The sequence below is a fragment of the Cupressus sempervirens genome, chromosome 2 (assembly GCF_028749045.1).
Source record: "Cupressus sempervirens isolate cs-2001-9-10 chromosome 2, ASM2874904v1, whole genome shotgun sequence".
NCBI classification, from domain to species: Eukaryota; Viridiplantae; Streptophyta; class Pinopsida; order Cupressales; family Cupressaceae; genus Cupressus; species Cupressus sempervirens.
The window spans coordinates 251,438,044-251,456,702 of record NC_143119.1 but is presented as its reverse complement, the minus strand read 5'-3'; the positions used below and the strand labels follow the sequence as shown (position 1 = coordinate 251,456,702).

At 36.2% G+C, this 18,659-nt stretch overlaps 1 pseudogene; it reads right to left on the bottom strand.

The window, feature by feature from the left end:
- Positions 1 to 1,414: 1,414 nt before the first annotated feature.
- On the bottom strand, positions 1,415 to 5,018 carry LOC149572002 (type I inositol polyphosphate 5-phosphatase 4-like; annotated as a pseudogene).
- Positions 5,019 to 18,659: the final 13,641 nt, after the last annotated feature.

Here is an 18,659-nt window from a genome sequence, read left to right as displayed (position 1 = left end):
CAAGACAGTCTCTAAAGATGTTATTCATCAAGTTCATGAAAGCTCCAGGAGCATTTGTCAAATCAAAAGGTAAGACAACAAATTCATAATTCTTATACTTTGTTTAGAATGGTGTTTTAGGTATTTACTTTATATTTAATTAGATGGTCATACATTTATCTATAACTTCCTCCCGATAAATACTCAACACTTTATTTACCTGTGCATTATAAAATGAGACAATATTATGTTATAGTGAAAAAAAAAAATTCGAAGATTAGATTATTAGTATATATATCCCGCTAACCTTAATGAGTGCCACTATAGGTATTTCTATTATGAATTAGGCATGTGTAGTCCATTTTTGGTTAAATTATCAACCTACTATCTAGAATCTTCTAGGCCCCTCTTAAAGTGTAATTTTTTTAGGATCCCTTTATCTGAATATACATTATCTTCTAAAAGACAGTCTCATAACTATATAATTATCATTTCAATTAGTAGCCATATCTAGAAAATTAAAAGATACTATGTAGAATTAGTGTTTAAAAAAGACTTTTCATTATAGGGTTGTTGTATAAAGTATAGTTATTCTTAAACTATCAATATATTTAAATGGTACTAACCAAATGAACAAGTTTGTGGCACTAGTACATTTGACCCTATTTTTCGACCAAAATTATTGACCATCTATTAAAATGTTTTAGATTGGTCAAAATATGGAAGGAAAAACATCTTTTTGTTTTAATCCATTCCCGTGTTGGTCGAAATTTCGACCAACATGAGCTTCATAATGTTAAACTGAAAAAGGGATTTTGCTATTTCATTGTTATGCATTTGCCTGTGCACGGGAGCTACATGCAAAAATGGTTTTTGCTCTTCTGAATGCCTCAGAAAGATCTGTCCTCGCTATGAAACGCTGATAGATGCTCTTTGTAAGTTTCTCTTGTCTTCATTCATCCATTTTCGTTTTGATCTGAGATCAATTGGAGTATTGAGGAAGAATGACTTGCTGTAACAGTGGAAGCCATGGGCGTACCCTAGTTTGTCATTTTTTAAGCTTCAAACTTATGTTTCTTCCAATGAACTGATAGATACCTTTAAACTTCGGGGAGGAAGAATGTAACATTATATTTTTCAAAGTTTGTTTTCTTTTTGTTAACTCCTGTTTAAATATTGGTGCTTGAAGACCATAGTTTGGATTCGAAAGACTTACCTCGAATCAAATCCATCATGGCCATGAGTAGGAGCCTAGTCTAAGACACCTTACTGCACACCCTTGGATATTCAGATCCCACTGAATATACAGAGAAAAAGATTTTTGAAAAAAAGTTTCAATAAAATCTTAGCACATCTATGAATGTTCAATAGAATTATTCATTAAGAATGATTTTTTAATGATTTGGGTCATAAAATTAATCCAAACCCTGGCATTTCAATCCAATGCCATAGATTGTGTATCTACCTGATCTTTTTTGAATAGAGTTTCCTAGTTGTTTTCTCCCATGAGTTGTTTACTATCAGAATAATGGAGTGCAAGACGATAATTCAAATCTCCAAGCCAAATAATTCGACTACAAAAGGAAAGAAAATATAGAACCAAATCAGACATACATCATATTACCTAAACCTTTGTCATAAATTATTATAGATAATTGTAATATCTCATATGAAGTTTTCTCATTTGCTTTTTCTTTAAAAATTTAATGGTATTGAGTTATTCAATATCTATTTGGGAGTATAAGGATACAATATTAAAACCTACTCATGCTCCAAAATTCTCTCTGGGGTTTTCTATGAGAGAATCTTGTTTGTTTGATGAAAGCAGGTCTTCTTCATTATCTCCCTCACATCAGAATTCCTCAATATCTCATCACCTTCTTTCTCTCCTGATGTCAAATGGCTACAAACAAAGCAGAAGCTTGTCTGATTGAATAGCATGCTGATCAAAACAGAGCCCTGTAAACAAGTAAAATATATGTTAAATAGGTATTCTTCTAGAGTATGAGTAATCTTAGATACAAGAATATTGAACAACTTTTAAAATCTTGAAATGAACTATTCCCTACAATAATAGTTCATTTGAATAATGTGGAAAACATGAAACAAGTTTTCTAATTATACCTTGTTTCCAAGGTAGCCCATTAGCCCACAACCAACACAAGAAACTTTTATATCTCTGACATGTTTTCTCAGATCACTACGCACCCAAACACACAAAAAAATGCCAACCATCTGTTTGCTAGCTGCTACGCAATAATTTGGCCCACTTGAATTGAAGTTGTAATTCATCTCACCCAAGTTGGATGAGGATCTTTTTGATGAAGAATTGTATGAGATTGGGCTACGGTAAAGAGAATATGGTGAATCTCTCCCATTGAATGAACTTTCATCTTTTGATGAAAGTGACCCAGATGGAGCAAAATTATTATGCCCTTGAGAACCCTCAAAATCAGAATCAAAACTATAAATTTGATCCTTTGAATATATTGACCCATCCTTTCTACAAAATGTAAAACTGATGCTTTGATTTCTATCTTTGTTCAATGTATGGCGAATAAGGGCTAACCATTTTGCAATGGGACCATTGTCTTCTATACCCAATATGTTCCCAACATTTAATGGCACAATTTCCTGAAACCTGCAAAAACAATTGAGAGATCCAAAAAAGGGGGTTAAAACTAAGGAATATAACATCTTCTCTGAGAGGAGATAATATCAATATCAATAAATGAAAAGGTCATGGGAAGACTTCTTTTTTGATGTTTGATAAATATGTTTCACTTTCAGTGGTTTGGAGAGAACAATTAGTTAGTTGATTTTTAATTATATAAATATATTCATTATATATAAATTATAAGTTATATAAAAATAATTAATTTTGATAACAAATGCATTAAGCATAAATAGACTAATAATTAAATGTTAAAATGAGTATCTTTTGAAAGTTTTAGTTATGTATGTATATGACGTAGTAACTAAATGCAATTAAATGGATCCTTTACTTTTGAAAGAGAGGTTTTGTAAAATATGGGATTCAGGGATTGTGAAGCCTTAATCAGTGATGTTTCTATCATTTTTTAAGAGTATTACCATGACTTTTAGCTTTTTCCTTTTTATCCACAAATTGATGGCTTTATGTGACTAAGATTCCCATTATGGAAGACACTGCTTAAGGTTCATGGAATTTCATAATTTATTAGTTGCTCTATCAGTATATTGAATGCTCAGATTCCAAGTTTTTGAGAAAAAGGTTCATATTTTGAGATTGAGAACTTAGTTTTGCTGGTGCAATCTATAATTTTCTAAGTTTAAGTAGTTATTTTTTAAACTATAAAAATGAACAGTAGAAAAAATGCAATAGAATATTATTTAGGAGAAAGCTGTTGTTCCTAATTGAAACTGATTGAAAGCAAGCTAATTACATTTAATACAGCTCCTATTACCAACATTTTTCAATATACACTTCATTCATGATATCTTTTTTGTTCAGACACCAAGCTTTTGATTAGTCTGACTCAGGTTTTTATCCAAGAAATTCAGTCTTTTGGCAGCTACTATCTATGCTTGTGAAGTTTGTATTTGATTTGTTTATTGTTAGCTGTTGATGGTCAGCATGCAGTAAAATCGACTAACTGGCATGTTGGGGTAATCAAACTGAAAAAAGTAAAATGAAAGCTGTTTATTTTTAGACCTCAAATGCACACTACACAGGCACAGTTGTTATACTACACCTGCAATTAAAGATAGTGAGATGAGATTCCACTTGATAATCTCTAGAAGATAGTTGATCAAGGGCCACTTCCGAGCAAATCAAAAGATTGGATGAACACTCAGCCAAAGGAGGAATCACCCTGGCCCAACAGGAACAAGATTACCTGTATGCACCTAACAAAATGACTTACCCATGAATTGAAACCCAATTGACTAGAAAAAGAAGAGTAAACACGTTTTTTATTGATACAACTGATTGGAATGAGATGAGAGGATATTGTTTTTACCCAAAAACATAGATATCTGCTAGAGTTGATGATACCCATTCATCCAAATTGAGGCCACTGTGGGGCACTTCACCTCCTACATTCCATGTTCCCACAAATACCATGCAACCCCAAAAAAACAAATTGAAGTCATATTTTTCTTGTAATGCAACATGGGTTAAATTGATAGCTCAGTGTTTTAGAAGAAAAGATTTTATAGGTAGTGGCAAAACAGTAACACCTTATCAAATCTCAGCTGAATTTATCTGAATCCACTTTAATGAGTGATATACCTTAGATCTTGCACGTTTGTATCTTGAGATATATATGGCTCATGTCTTTCTGGTGTGTCATATGTAGGTCTGGTCACCAAATTTTCTGTCATGTTTGAGAAAAGCAGTAAGAATTACAACTGTGCTAATTCAGATATACAAATAGGATCATGGAACCTGATTCAAAATGTTGATTAATACAAAATCTAATTGTACCAACTTATCATTTTTATTTGTATCAAGTATGAAACCTTGAAAACTTGAATTCTACTTGGCCACTAAATAGACCTCCCCTCATTAGAAAATCTAATAACAATTGACGGCAATGCAAAGACAGGAAAGAGTGGTTCCCAATGAGTTGATGTCTTTTGGTAAGTTATCAAATTAACACCCAACTTATCATTGTTTTCAAAACAATGATTTGAGCACCAAAATATTTGACCTTATAGTAGAAAAATTAACTTTTTTTAAGAGCACTGATCTGTAGTATTAGAGGTCTCCTTGAGAAATTTGAAATATCTTAGGATAAACTACACTTGATTGAAGCAAGCTAGAAAGTTTTCAAAAGTAAAAGCAATAGTGCAATACGACCATGAACATCCAAAACAAGGACAAACTGAACCACAGTTATAAAAATTAGGTGCACATTCTTCCTTGTGAGAATGGGATTACCTTCAATAAATCCATCAGCTTGAAACTTTTCAGGTTTTGACTTTATATTTAGCCATTTCCTGGCAACCAACTTTGGCCATGAATACTGCACATACAAAAAACCAAGCAAGATCATTTAATCAATGATGCAGGAGCATCCAGAGGTATAAGGGCAATCTTGTGTCACCCAAAAAAAATGTACTTAGACTTAGTTTCTATTTTATGTCTTTACATTTTTGGATACCCATTTGGCTCAAATAAAGGTTCCAACTCTCATAGTTCAACTATCAGTGCATTTAAAAATCTCAAAAAAATAGGAGCATGCAATTTGACCATCATTTTGGTGACCTAGAAGGTGCGACTTGGCCAGATGAATATAATTGAGATTTAGAGCATTCTAGAAAAAGAATCAGGTCAAAAGGCCCCACGGTTTGAAAGTTATTACCATTTTTCGAGTTTTGGAGACCTCCTAAGAATGCTTCAAAGTCAGGTTTGAGGCATTAAATGACCTCAAAAAGGGCCGAAAAATGGGGAACGAGCAAATCTTGTCCATAGGGGTATAGAGCGCTTCGAGAGCTTTTCGAAAATGTAAACGGTTCGTCAATCGGAGCTACGGTTCAAAAGTTATGCCTCCCGGAAGTTCGGCTACCATTTCTGGATTCTTCTAGATTTGCACCGACTTCTAACGCAGCTTCTGGAACCTTCTATTTTGTCGGTGGATGCCTACTAGCACTTTCTAGAATGTACTCCTAGTCCTTAACCCTCTGGGGTCTATTTAAGGAGATTTTTGGCATTGTAAAAGGCAGTTCGGATTGGAGCTTGAGAGGAGGTGCTAAAAGGAGAAATATTCTCCAGATTTATGCTATTGTAAGCCCGTAGGGCATGTTTTGAAGTTTATTTTCTCTGCACTATTTGTACCAGCTTATTTTCTCAGTTAATATAATTCCCCTTTTCTATTGTGTCCATTCTGTTGTTGGGTTGTGACCCCATCAAGTGGTATCAGAGCGGGTTTTCCTGAGTGTGTAGACAGAGCACCGACTGTGAGGCAGTTTGCACCAGGACTGTGTGGTTGTGGGTTCAAGTTAGAAGATGCCTCCACGAAGAGAGCATGGCGGAAGGGCCAAAGCTATTGATCCTGAGGAGGTTAGAGCCCTCCAGAGACAGGTACAAGCATTGCAAGAGGAGCTTCGTAGAGGAGCAAATATTGCCGCAGATGACAATAGTGAGGATCACAATGAAGAGGAAGTAATGGAAGTTGACGGAGAAGTTCTGAATCCTGTAGAGGAAAGGCTTTTTAGGGCCATTACTAGGTTTGGGAAAAGTCCTACAATTGAAGTGGGCATATTTTCAAGAAATTTGAAACCAGACGAGTTGATCGATTGGATCAATGAACTGGAAGAATACTTTGAGTATGAGGATATAAGGGACCCAGATAGGGTTAAGTTTGCAAAGGCCAAACTAAAAGGCCATGCAAAAATCTGGTGGCAAGAGGTTCAACTGGAAAGACTTAGAAGAGGAAAGGAGAAGATCACAAGATGCGATCGCATGGTGGACAAATTGAAGAAGCAGTTCATTCCTGTGGACTATGAGCTTGATCCATTTAAGAAGATGCATGGGTTAAAGCAAGCAGGAAGATCAGTCCAAGAATATATAGAGGAGTTTTACCAACTCCTAATTAGAGCGGGGCATGCAGAAGCAAATAAGGAGAAGGTTGCTCGTTATATCAGTGGGTTGCGACCTAGCATCCAGGAGGAATTAAGTTTGGTAAGAATGACCAGCATTGAAGAAGCATACTAGTTTGCCCTACGAGTTGAAGAGAAGCTGAGTAAAAGGTTTGAAGGAAGACAAAGAGGGCGTGGTCAAGGAGGAAGGGGAAGTGGTAGATCATCTGGAGGCCGCAATGAAACTCAAAAGAAAAATGAAGATGAGGGTACTAGCAGGAACCGGAGGAATGAGGGTTTCAACCGCTCCCGTGATCAAGACTTTGGAAATCAAAGAGGAAGAGGTAGAGGACATGGGCAAGGAAGAGGAGGCTTCCGTGGTACCTGTTTCCATTGCAATGAAGAAGGTCATCGTGCCTTTGAATGCCCTCAACGACAAGGAAGGACAGATAGGAGAGTTGAGGGCCAAGCTAGGGTTGCTCATGTGGATGAGGATGCACAATGATCACATTCAGAGGATGCAGAAAGAGGAGAGGCCTTGGTAAATGAAAGAGTCCTACTAAGTGGTGAGAATGAACCAGGGCAACGAAGGAGTTTGTTCTATACCAGATGCAAGTGTGAGGATAAATGTTGTGATGTGATCATTGATGGTGGTAGCACTGATAACCTAGTATCAGAAGAGATGGTCTCTAAGCTGAAGCTCAAGAGGGAGAAACATCCCTAGCCCTATCGAATTTCTTGGGTAAAAGATGATCATAAGGTCCTAGTAAGTGAACAATGTTTAGTAAAATTCAAAATTGGAAGTTACCATGATGAAGTTCTTTGTGATGTTATTTCGATGGATGTTTGCCATCTATTGTTGGGTAGACCATGGCAGTTTGATAGACATGCAATACATGATGGACATGCAAACACATACTCTCTGACAAAGGATGGAGTTCGCCACAAATTGAAGCCCATGAAAAAGGAAGGTGAAAAGGTATGTAGCAGTGCTAGGATTTGTCTTGTTGATGGAAGGAAGTTTTTAGATGGCATGAAACATCAGCACATGTGCTATGCTTTGATTCCTAGGAAAGATAAAGAAGGTAGTAGTGAAATACCATTTGAAGTTTCAGATTTACTGGGGGAATTTGGAGATATTATCTCTGATAATGTTCCAGATGGATTGCCACCAGTAAGGCAAATCAGTCATCAGATAGATCTGATTCCAGGAGCTAGTTTTCCTAACAAGGCTGCTCACAGGATGACTCCTACTGAAACAGAGGAGCTAAATAGACAGGTCCAGGAGCTGTTGAGGAAGGGCTTGATTCGAGAGAGCCTGAGTCCATGTGCAGTACCTGCAGTACTTGCACCAAAGAAGGATGGAGAGTGGAGGATGTGTACAGATTCTCGAGCTATAAATAGGATAACCATCAAGTACCGGTTTCCTTTACCAAGGATGGATGATCTTATGGACTGCTTGAGTGGAGCTCAGTACTTCACAAAGATAGATCTGAAGAGTGGCTATCATCAGATATAGATTCGAGAAGGAGATGAGTGGAAAACAGCCTTCAAGACCAAGGAGGGTCTTTATGAGTGGTTAGTCATGCCCTTTGGACTGACGAACGCCCCAAGCACCTTCATGCGGCTCATGAATGAGGTACTTAAGAAGTTCTTGGGAAAATTTGTTATTGTCTATTTGGATGATATTTTAATTTTCAGCAAGACTTTGGAAGAACATTTACTGCATATTCGTAGTATCCTTGAAAGGCTAAGGGAAGAGAAACTGTTAATTAATCTAAAGAAGTGTGTCTTTGCAAAAAGGGAGTTAGTCTATTTGGGATTTGTTATATCACCTGAAGGTCTCAAAATGGATCCAGAGAAGGTAAAAGCCATCTTGGAATGGCCTACTCCAAGGTCTGCTACTGAGGTAAGATCATTTCATGGTTTGGTTAGTTTTTACAGGAAGTTTATTAAGAATTTCAGTGGCATATGTGCACCTCTAACTGATACAATAAGAGGGGATAGAAAAGAGTTCAAATGGACTGCAGCAGCCATGAGAAGTTTTGAATTGCTGAAGAAGAAGGTGACTGAACAGCCTGTGTTGGCACTTCCAAATTTTAGAAAAGTATTCCAGGTGGATTGTGATGCTAGCGACAGCGCTATTGGGGCTATACTAAGCCAAGAAGGTAAGCCTATTGCATATTTTAGTGAAAAATTGAATGATGCAAAGAAGAAGTATTCTGTTTATGATCAAGAGTTCTATGCAATAGTTCAGGCCTTAAAGAAATGAAGGCATTATTTATTGCCAAAGGAATTTGTTTTGTATACTGATCATCAGGCATTACAGTACCTAAATAGCCAAGGTAAATTGAATCAGAGGCATATGAAGTGGGTAGAATTCTTGCAGAGTTATACATTTGTGTTGAAGCATAGAAGTTGAAAATCTAACAGGGTTATAGATGCACTAAGTAGGAGATAGTTGTTGCTTACAACAATGCAGGTTGAAGTAGTTGGGTTTGATGAACTCAAGAATTTGTACCCCAAGGATCCTGATTTTGCTGAAGCATGGAAAGCTTGTAAAGAACTTGTGGCTGTAGATAGAACCAAGTGGTTAGACTATTTGATTCAGGATGGCATGTTGTTCAAAGGTAGTCAATTGTGCATTCCAAGGAGTTCCATGAGGGAAAATCTGATTAAGGAGAAACACAGTGGAGGGATGGCAGGACATTTTGGTCGGGATAAGACCATTGCCATTCTTAGAGAACATTATTTTTGGCCTCAAATTACACAGGATGTGAAGAAGTTTGTACAAAGTTGCCAGGTTTGTCAAGTTGCCAAGGGGTTTAGTCAAAATACTGGCCTATATCAGCCATTGCCTGTTCCATCAAGGCCATGGGAGGACATAAGTATGGATTTTGTTCTTGGATTGCCAAGGACACAAAGGGGTAATGACTCAGTACTCGTGGTGGTTGATAGGTTCTCCAAAATGGCACATTTCATTCCATGCCACAAAAGTCATGATGCTGTCCATATTGCAGACTTGTTTTTCAAAGAGGTGGTAAGACTACATGGTCTTCCAAGGAGTATAGTTTCTGACCGAGATACTAAATTTGTGGGGTATTTCTGGAGGACATTGTGGAAGAAGTTGAGAACAGACTTGAAATTCAGTTCCACGCATCACCCACAGACTGATGGCCAAACAGAGGTGGTAAATAGAAGTCTGGGCAATTTGCTGAGATGTTTAGTTGGAGATAAGCCCAAGGGATGGGATTTGATTCTACCACATGCAAAGTTTGCTTATAATAACTCTGTAAATAGGAGTACTAGAAAATCACCATTTCAAATTGTATATGGAAATAGCCCAAGGACTGCACCAGAATTGAGGAAGATAGAACAAGGGGAGAGAACAAGTGCTGAAGCTGAGGAATTTGCTGAACACATCAAGTGTCTACATGAGGAGGTTCAAGCACACATTATCAAGATGAATCAAGAGTATAAAGCTAGGGCTGATCAAAGGAGAAGACATAAGGAATTCCAAGTAGGGGATCTTGTCATGGTGCACTTACGAAAAGAAAGATTTTCAGTTGGTACTTACAACAAGCTGAAAATGAAGAAATTTGGCCCCTGCAAAGTTTTGAAGAAACATAACTCAGGAAATGCATATGAGGTGGAGCTGCCAGATGGTATTCACATTTCTCCCATTTTCAACATTGCAGATTTAACAGAGTATCATGATGATGGTGCAGATGAGGAGCTGGTTTTAGAGCCATGCCCAATTCCTGCTTCTAAGAAGGAGGAGATAGAAGACATTCTAGATCATCGTGTGGGTAGGAGTACCAGAAACAGGCAGTATGAAGAGTATTTGGTCAAATGGAAAGGACGACCGATTGAAGACTCAACTTGGATTTCAGCAGCTGAGGTTTCCCATTTAGGATTTCCTCTACCATCCATAAAGTGACAGGGTCACTTTTCAATCTACCCTAGGTGTCTGATGCAGAAGCATCTAGAGGTATAAGGGCAATCCTGTGTCACCCAAAAAAAATGTACTTAGACTTAGTTTCTGTTTTATGTCTTTACATTTTTGGATACCCATTTGGCTCAAATAAAGGTTCCAACTCTCATAGTTCAACTATCAGTGCATTTGAAAATCTTGAAAAAATAGGAGCATGCAATTTGACCATCATTTTGGTGACCTAGAAGGTGTGACTTGGCCAGATGAATATAATTGAGATTTAGAGCATTCTAAAAAAAGAATCAGGTCAAAAGGCCCCACGGTTTGAAAGTTATTACCATTTTCCAGGTTTTGGAGACCTCCTAAGAATGCTTCAAAGTCAGGTTTGGGGCATTAAATGACCTCGAAAAGGGCCAAAAAATGGGGAACGAGCAAAGCTTGTCCATAGGGCTATAGAGCGCTTCGAGAGCTTTCCAAAAATGTAAACGGTTCGTCAATCGGAGCTACGGTTCAAAAGTTATGCCTCCCGAAAGTTCGGCTACCGTTTTTGGATTCTTCTAGATTTGCACCGACTTCTAACACAGCTTCTGGAACCTTCTATTTTGTCGGTGGATGCCTATTAGCACTTTCTAGAATGTACTCCTAGTCCTTAACCCTCCGGGGTCTATTTAAGGAGATTTCTGGCATTGTAAAAGGCAGTTCGGATTGGAGCTTGAGAGGAGGTGCTAAAAGGAGAAATATCCTCCAGATTTATAGCCCGTAGGGCATGTTTTGAAGTTTATTTTCTCTGCACTGTTTGTACTAGCTTATTTTCTCAGTTAATATAATTCCCCTTTTCTATTGTGTCCATTCTGTTGTTGGGTTGTGATCCCATCAATCAACTTCATTGTCTACAAAATATGGGTCGATCAATGTATATGGTAATGTTAAAAGAGTGTTTCGGTGAAACATGCCTTATTCTTCTTTTCATCCATTGGTAGAGACAAGTTGAATAGAATGATGATGTAGCCAGAAATGTGGGTCTTAAGAGTTTAGCAATCCTACCACTCTTTTATATAGATAGTAGAGAATGGATGAAAATGTTTTTCTTATTTACAAAGATTCTACTTAGCTATGGGCTGACGTCACAGCTAAGAAGAAATATATTTGTAAATAAGAATGGAGAACCACTATTTTGACAACCAACCAAAAGACCAGACATAGAAAGCTCTGTCAATGGAGAAGAATGATTTTGACTTATTAGTTGGAATTTCAAGGTTTACATGGCCTGCAATTTATAAAAAGTATTCTGTATTTTAAAGTATGATTTGAACTAATCACATGGTTACACCGAGCTTCTCTTTTCGTGGATTTCTTATAGTTTAAGATCTAAAAGTTTGAGCAATAGGTTGAGTGGGACAAACATTATGAAATCATGTTTTAGCTTAGAAATTGACATGTGGAAGTATCATATTGACATTTGATTTTATATTCAAATTTAGTAACTACTAAAAGTTGATAGAAATCATATTTTATGGGAAGAATAATGGCTACCCAATTTAAAATTTGAAATTGGATGGTGCACGTTAGAAGCATCTCTTACTTTGAATGGAGTTAATAATTTCTATAAAGTATTTAAAAGTAAACAAATTATTTGTAAGTAAGCAATGTATTGAAATTGAAATTATAAGAATTGAGATTTTAATATCTTAAATTCATGAAAGTTGATATTTCTTTATTTAATAGATTTGTGTTTGTTATGTTCTTATGTATAAAGAAGTATATTCTATTACTTATCCCATTTGACTTTAGGACAAGCATGTGACAAAATATTATTCATACTTTTGTTGATAAAAAACCCTTTGTTGCTGACATACTGAAATATAAAATATGAAATGCACAGCCAAGATAACTTAAATTAATAAATGAAGTAAAATATGAAAGATTAATTACACTAAGTTGCCAATTGTGTTTGGAAATGAAGTGAAAATAGTGTTTCTCTTAAAAACTGTAGGCAGAAAAAGGTTTTAATGTGGATTTGGACAAGTATTAGCACCAAAAATGTGTTTTTCTCTACTGCCAAATCAGTTTTATAGGGAAGAATCACCATGAATTTAATAACAACTCGCGTAGCAATCTAGCTTGTAAGTACTAAACAAGTTTTGCAATTATGGTTAGAATGTTTTACTCTTTTTTTACCTCATTTGTCCAGGTCTGAATGCATTGATGCTTCTTAGGCTTTAGTCTCACGACGCCATTAATTAAGTCTATTTTACAAAAAAAAAAATTAGCTGGGACTTGTACGAGCTTTAGAATTAACTTTTCCTATGTTTGGATAGAAATAAAATTAAAATTAAAACTTAAAATGTTGTATGTATATTTCTCTCTTTTAATTTATTTTATTCTCTTGCTCTAGGAACAACTCTTCCTATATCATTTTCAGTTGATTGTTATTTGAGACTAGCACTCTAATGATGTTTACCTAGTCCCCTTATTCATGAAAACTAATATAGTTTAAAATTCAAGTTTAATTTATGTTTTCAAATAGGAGAAGGTTTTGCAATTTCTCACCTGGACCCTATCAAAGTGATTTGTTAATTTGTGTTTGGCTGCTTATAAGTTTTCATCTCCAGTAAATCGTTATCCTAAAGTTGTTTGCATTATGTGAAGATACTGTATCATTTTGATATTACTGTTGGTTGACTGCGGGAACTTGGCTTCCATTGTGATAAAATTCAAGGTGAATGTCGTGCTAAATTTGTATGCCACCTAGATTATTTTGCTTGGGTCAAGCGTGATAGTTATCTACCACAAGGTAGCCAAGGCCTGAAGGTGCTAGTTCTGTCTATCAAAACACTGTAACTTCTAATAGTTAAATAGATTTTTGTTAGAGTTTCTATATTATGTTTAGAAGGAGCTTAAATTTAGGGAAATAGATCAAGACTTGCTCTAGATATTATTTAATCATTTGTGCTTGGTGAATGCATTTTATGCCCAGCCTAAAATTAAAATGGAATTTATCCTTGGCTTAGACTGTGTGAGTTTTCCTTATTCACATATATGCCAAAATGATTTTTTTTCATTAATTGTAATTTTAATTCTATGAACCTCCTCTTCTTTTCCCTTCAAGATCTCATGTCTTACTGTCTTGATGTTTCTAAATAGTGGGCATATTCTTATGTATCTTTCCTATGTTTGTGGCAGTAGTAACACTATAAATAGAAAAATTGTCATTGATTTTGGAGCTATAGTTTTATTTTAGACCTGTAGAACCTCTTCATCTAGAAGTAGAACATCCCTGATCCAAACTTGGTAGAAAGTGTACGTTTCATTTTACACGTGTTCTGGAAGGTTACTTTTCAAACAATTTTATCTCAAGTTGCACTTTGCTTAATGGATAGAATGCACTATGAACCTTTTAAATTGGTAGTTTCATGAATCTTGATTTTGTTTTAAGATAGGATAACAATTCAGTGGATGTCTTGTTTGAGATTAAAATGGTGGGTATATTTTTAATCTAGTTCTGTATTGTATTGCCTACCAGCTTTCTTCAGCACACTGAAAAAGTTCTTTAAATGGCATTCTCTACTTTTTGTTTTCTACATGTTTTGAGTTTTTTGTTTTTGGTGAATTGCTGTGATAGGAGATTCCTCCCATTATATTGAAAGAAAGTAATTTGATTACAATGAATTCCTGTAATTTGGCTAAGATCATGATGCGAATGCCTTGAGTGATGTCTTGTAGTCTTTTGATCTGATCAGGAGAAAATAGATTTGATTGAAGTTTATAAAATAAGCATATGTTTGCATGTTATTCGTTGCCAGTCTTTTCATCAGAGTGATGCATGCATCATGTCTTCGCTCTTGCTTTCTATTGAAATGCATCCTCAACTAGGGCTCCTTTTGAATCTCTTCTCAAACCAGCAAGTGTCGTCAATGCCACAAACCTATAGACTCGATTCACTATGTTGTTGATCACTCTTCTACCACATTCAAATTTGTTGAGTGATTTGTATTTTGTTTAGTAGATATATTCATGTTTTAAGCTATAGACAACGAATCAGAAATATGCAAGTATTATGTCAGTGCTTAACAATTCAGTTAATTGTCTTAGGACAAGTTTTCCTAGTTCGCTTGTATTATATCTTATGTATGTTCCAGCCTATTGACTTATTCTTGGTCATTCATGGTTATGATCCATTGGAAGTAAATCCTGAGGATATGGTCTGCTTTGCAATGGAAGAGCCACAGGTCAGTCATAATGATACACTTGAATATTGATGCCGATTTCTTGATTCACTCATTTTGTATTTCACTAGTAGGAGTAAAAGATAATATTGCATTGCTATTTACATTGCTTGTTTAAATTATTTGTCAGTGTACTGGTTTCATTGTTCTCCATTTCTGAGTGCCATGATATGTTCTTTTGATACTTATTTTGTGCAGACAATGGCTTCCTATTCAATATTTGATGCAGTTGCAACATATTACCTTTACATGACATATGTACACCCATTTATCTTTTCTTTAGCAACAATAATCCCTATGCCCCCTGATGAAGTTTTACGCAAAGGCAGTGGAACTCTTTGTGAAATGTTGCTTATAGTTTAGGTGACTAATCTTTCAATGGCTTGAAATCTTTCATAAATTGTTCTAATCTAATTTAGGGTCACTTAAATCTATCAAGGTTTTGGAATATTCACACATTTAGAAAACTGAAATTCAATAATGTATACTTTTAAAGATTTTTTGTAAATGAAATGGCTATTGAAATAATTACATTCCTGGTTGTTCCCTACTATTTTGGTACAACATTGGTTAAATCCAAGCTAGATCTTATTAAGTGTTATAATGCTTAAATGCTTTCTTCAAGTCTCGAATTTTCATTCTAGAAAAATCTGTTTATTTTCTTTAGCGATTTCATCCTTTTTGTTCACAGGTTTTTTGAAAGGTGCTTTGAGGCTTAAACATGATTATTAGTGCTTTGGTGATGATAATATAGGGTTTTGATGATATTATTGTTGGATTTTTATTAATGTATGAACCTTTGCAGGCATTCAAGGCAAACATCATTTGTTCCAACAAGCATCAATCTGAACTAGAAAAGTTTTACAATGGGCATCCACTTGAGAGTGAAACATATATTGGAGGCCATGTTGAATGTCTTGAAAGTGGTGTCTTCCGCTCTGATCTTCCTACAAAATTTTATCTTGAACCTTCAGCTTATCAGGTGCCTTTCTGGTCAAAATTTCTTTTGAAAGAATATATTTTGCAGGAATTTTTTGTTGAGTACTATGTTATCAGATTCTTCATTGGCAAGCCCAAAGTCTAGTCCCATTCTTGCAAGAGTCTAGTCCTTATCATATTCTTGCTAAAGTCTTTCCAAATTCTGTTAAATGAACCCAACACAAATTTTGTAGATAATGCTTTGTCATATAAGACTTAGCTCTACAATGCGTTTGTAACATCTGGCTCTGAATTTGCTGGTTCTTTGGTGTCTGCTGATTGGTGTAGGTATTGTTAAACGAGCATTGTGGAAGCAAGTACAGTATTTTATGGAATATACATCTCGAATAACAGCCATTGTTGGGGCAAAGCGTGCTTCGAGTATTGTAAGAAATGTGCTTTACTACTTGGCTACAGGGAATGCTGATTGGGGTGTTAGTTATTTCTTCAATATAGGAAATGTTAACAATAACTGTGCTAGGATCTGTACAATGCTGGAGCCAAAAAGTTCATAGTAGCAGGGCTATCGATCTTGGGATGTTCACCTTAAACTAGAACATTTCTTGCTATGGCAGGGAGGCCATGCAATGTAAGAATAAATGATGCATCGCCCTACTTCAACAAAAACTGGGCACTTGCTCTCTCCAACTTGGAGAGCTCACTGCCAGGATCAACTATTGTTTACTCAGACATCTATGACATTGCAGTGGATGTTGTTGCTTATCTATGACATCTATACAAGTTTTTCACCATATAGCTTGGATGGACCAAAAGATTCATCACTAGAACCTTGTAGTTCTGATTCTGATTGTGGATGTTCTCAAGAAAATCAAAATTTTGCTTCTTACCATTGTAATTCCTTCCAAACTTTGAAATTTCATATCAAACCAAACATTGAACTGATTAAAAATCCAACCTTGCCGATTGTGTGAATGTGTTCCATAAAGATAGAGGTTTCACACATCACATATCCTTTTGTTATTCATTGATTACACGATCAATAAACAAGTTAACTAAAATCTCTACATTTCATGTTATATCCATTTGCAGCATGTGCCTCATGGCTATGTTTTTGTGATGGGCGATAACCTGAACAATAATTGTGACTCTCATGTTTGGTAAGTAGAGTGGAAGCTTAAGTTTCTAATAGACTGTGTGCCACCTATATTTGTATATCTGACTTTTAAATGGATTGAATCTGATTTGTCTTATTTTAAAATAGGGGATCTCTTCCTGTCAAGAACATTCCAGGAAGATATGTAATGTGTTATTTGCGACCGTCACAATTGGGATCCGACATATACAGACATCATTAGATTTTTAGAGGCACGAGATTTGCCAGGATGTTACTAGACAATAGCTTTTATGACAACATGAATTTCTTTTTGTGGAGAAAATCCTAGTAGTAGTTATGCATCATATGCAAACTTCGAATATTGGTAGGGACCTTGGTGGACAGAAAACTAGTGGTTTTGAGTATGTGTCATTGGAGTATCAATTCCTGACTGGGGTAAAGCTTCTTAGGAAAATGTTGTCTATAGTAAAATGAGCAACTGCAGACTTTGCAAACTCACTTCTCAGTCACATAATTTGGTGGTTGTAATTTCCTTATGTTTCTGATTATGAGATACTACTTGAATTCTTCACAATTCAATGAATATAGAAATAGTTTCTTGTATTAAAGTAATATTTGAATGATTCTTAATTCCAAATGCATATACAATATGGTTCAGATCAAAATAATTATGATTGCATAACAATCAAGATGATATATATTTTCTATTTCTGATATACAGGAAATTACATGCAATGACTGACGAAATTCTCAGTACCTTATACTGTTTGTTGTGTTTGATATACAAGTAAGAATTTGTAAATATGAAGGCCATCTCTGATATAACTTTATATTTATCCTCTAAATATTGTGATAAGTTGTTTGATATGACAATATAAATATACTCAAAGATGATGACATTTCTGATGGTAGACTTTATATGCCTGCACTGAATGGGTGCCAAAGGAAATATGCTCTCTTACAGAGTGATCATTGTGAGATACAAAATATAATAAGTTCTTCCAATCATCCTGAGTTGAATGATAGAACTACCTTTTTACAACTTTCATTAGAAATGATTAGTCATGTTGTAAATGACGTGAGTTATATCTCTTTTCAGTCGCACCCTTTCATAATAATCTCTAATCACTTCTCTTATGATCTAGATTGGTTTGTTCACAATAAGCACTGGGTGGGGGTGACTTGGTGAGCTGACCTAGGGGGTGGACTTGGTGAGTGAACATAAAGAGTCCACTTGGTGAGCATACTTGAATTGTTGGCTTGGCGAGCTGACTAGGGGAGTCAGCCTGGCGAGCTGACATGGCGAATCAACTTAAAGTGGCGAGTTGGTGGGGCAAGTGGGGGTGACTTGGTGAGCTGACCTGGAGAGTTGGCCTAGGGGGTGGACTTGGTGAGTGAACTTAGAGAGTCGACTTGGTGAGCATACTTTCATTGTCAGCTTGGTGAGCTGACTTGGGGAGTCGGCCTGGCGATCTAACATGGTGAGTGGGCTTAAAGTGGCAACTTGGTGGGGCAAGTTGGCGAGCCGACTTAGCGAGGCCACTTAGAGATGTGACATGGTGAGCTGACTTGGTGAGAAAGCTCGATGAGTGGACCTAAAGACTGACCTTGATGAGGCACTTTGGTGGGGTGACTTGATGACCAAACTCAAAGATTCAACTTGGCGAGCATACTTGAATAGTCGACTTCATGGTGCAAGTTGGTGAGCCGACTTAACGAGTCCACTTGGTGAGGAGAGAGGTGAGTCAACTTGGTGCGACGACTTGGCGAGCTGACTTGGTGAGTGGACTTAAAGACTGACCTTGATGAGGTGCTTTGGTGGGGTGACTTGATGAGCGAACTTAAAGAGTTAACTTTGTGAGTGTACTCGAACAATCAACTTGGTGACATGACTTGGTGGGCT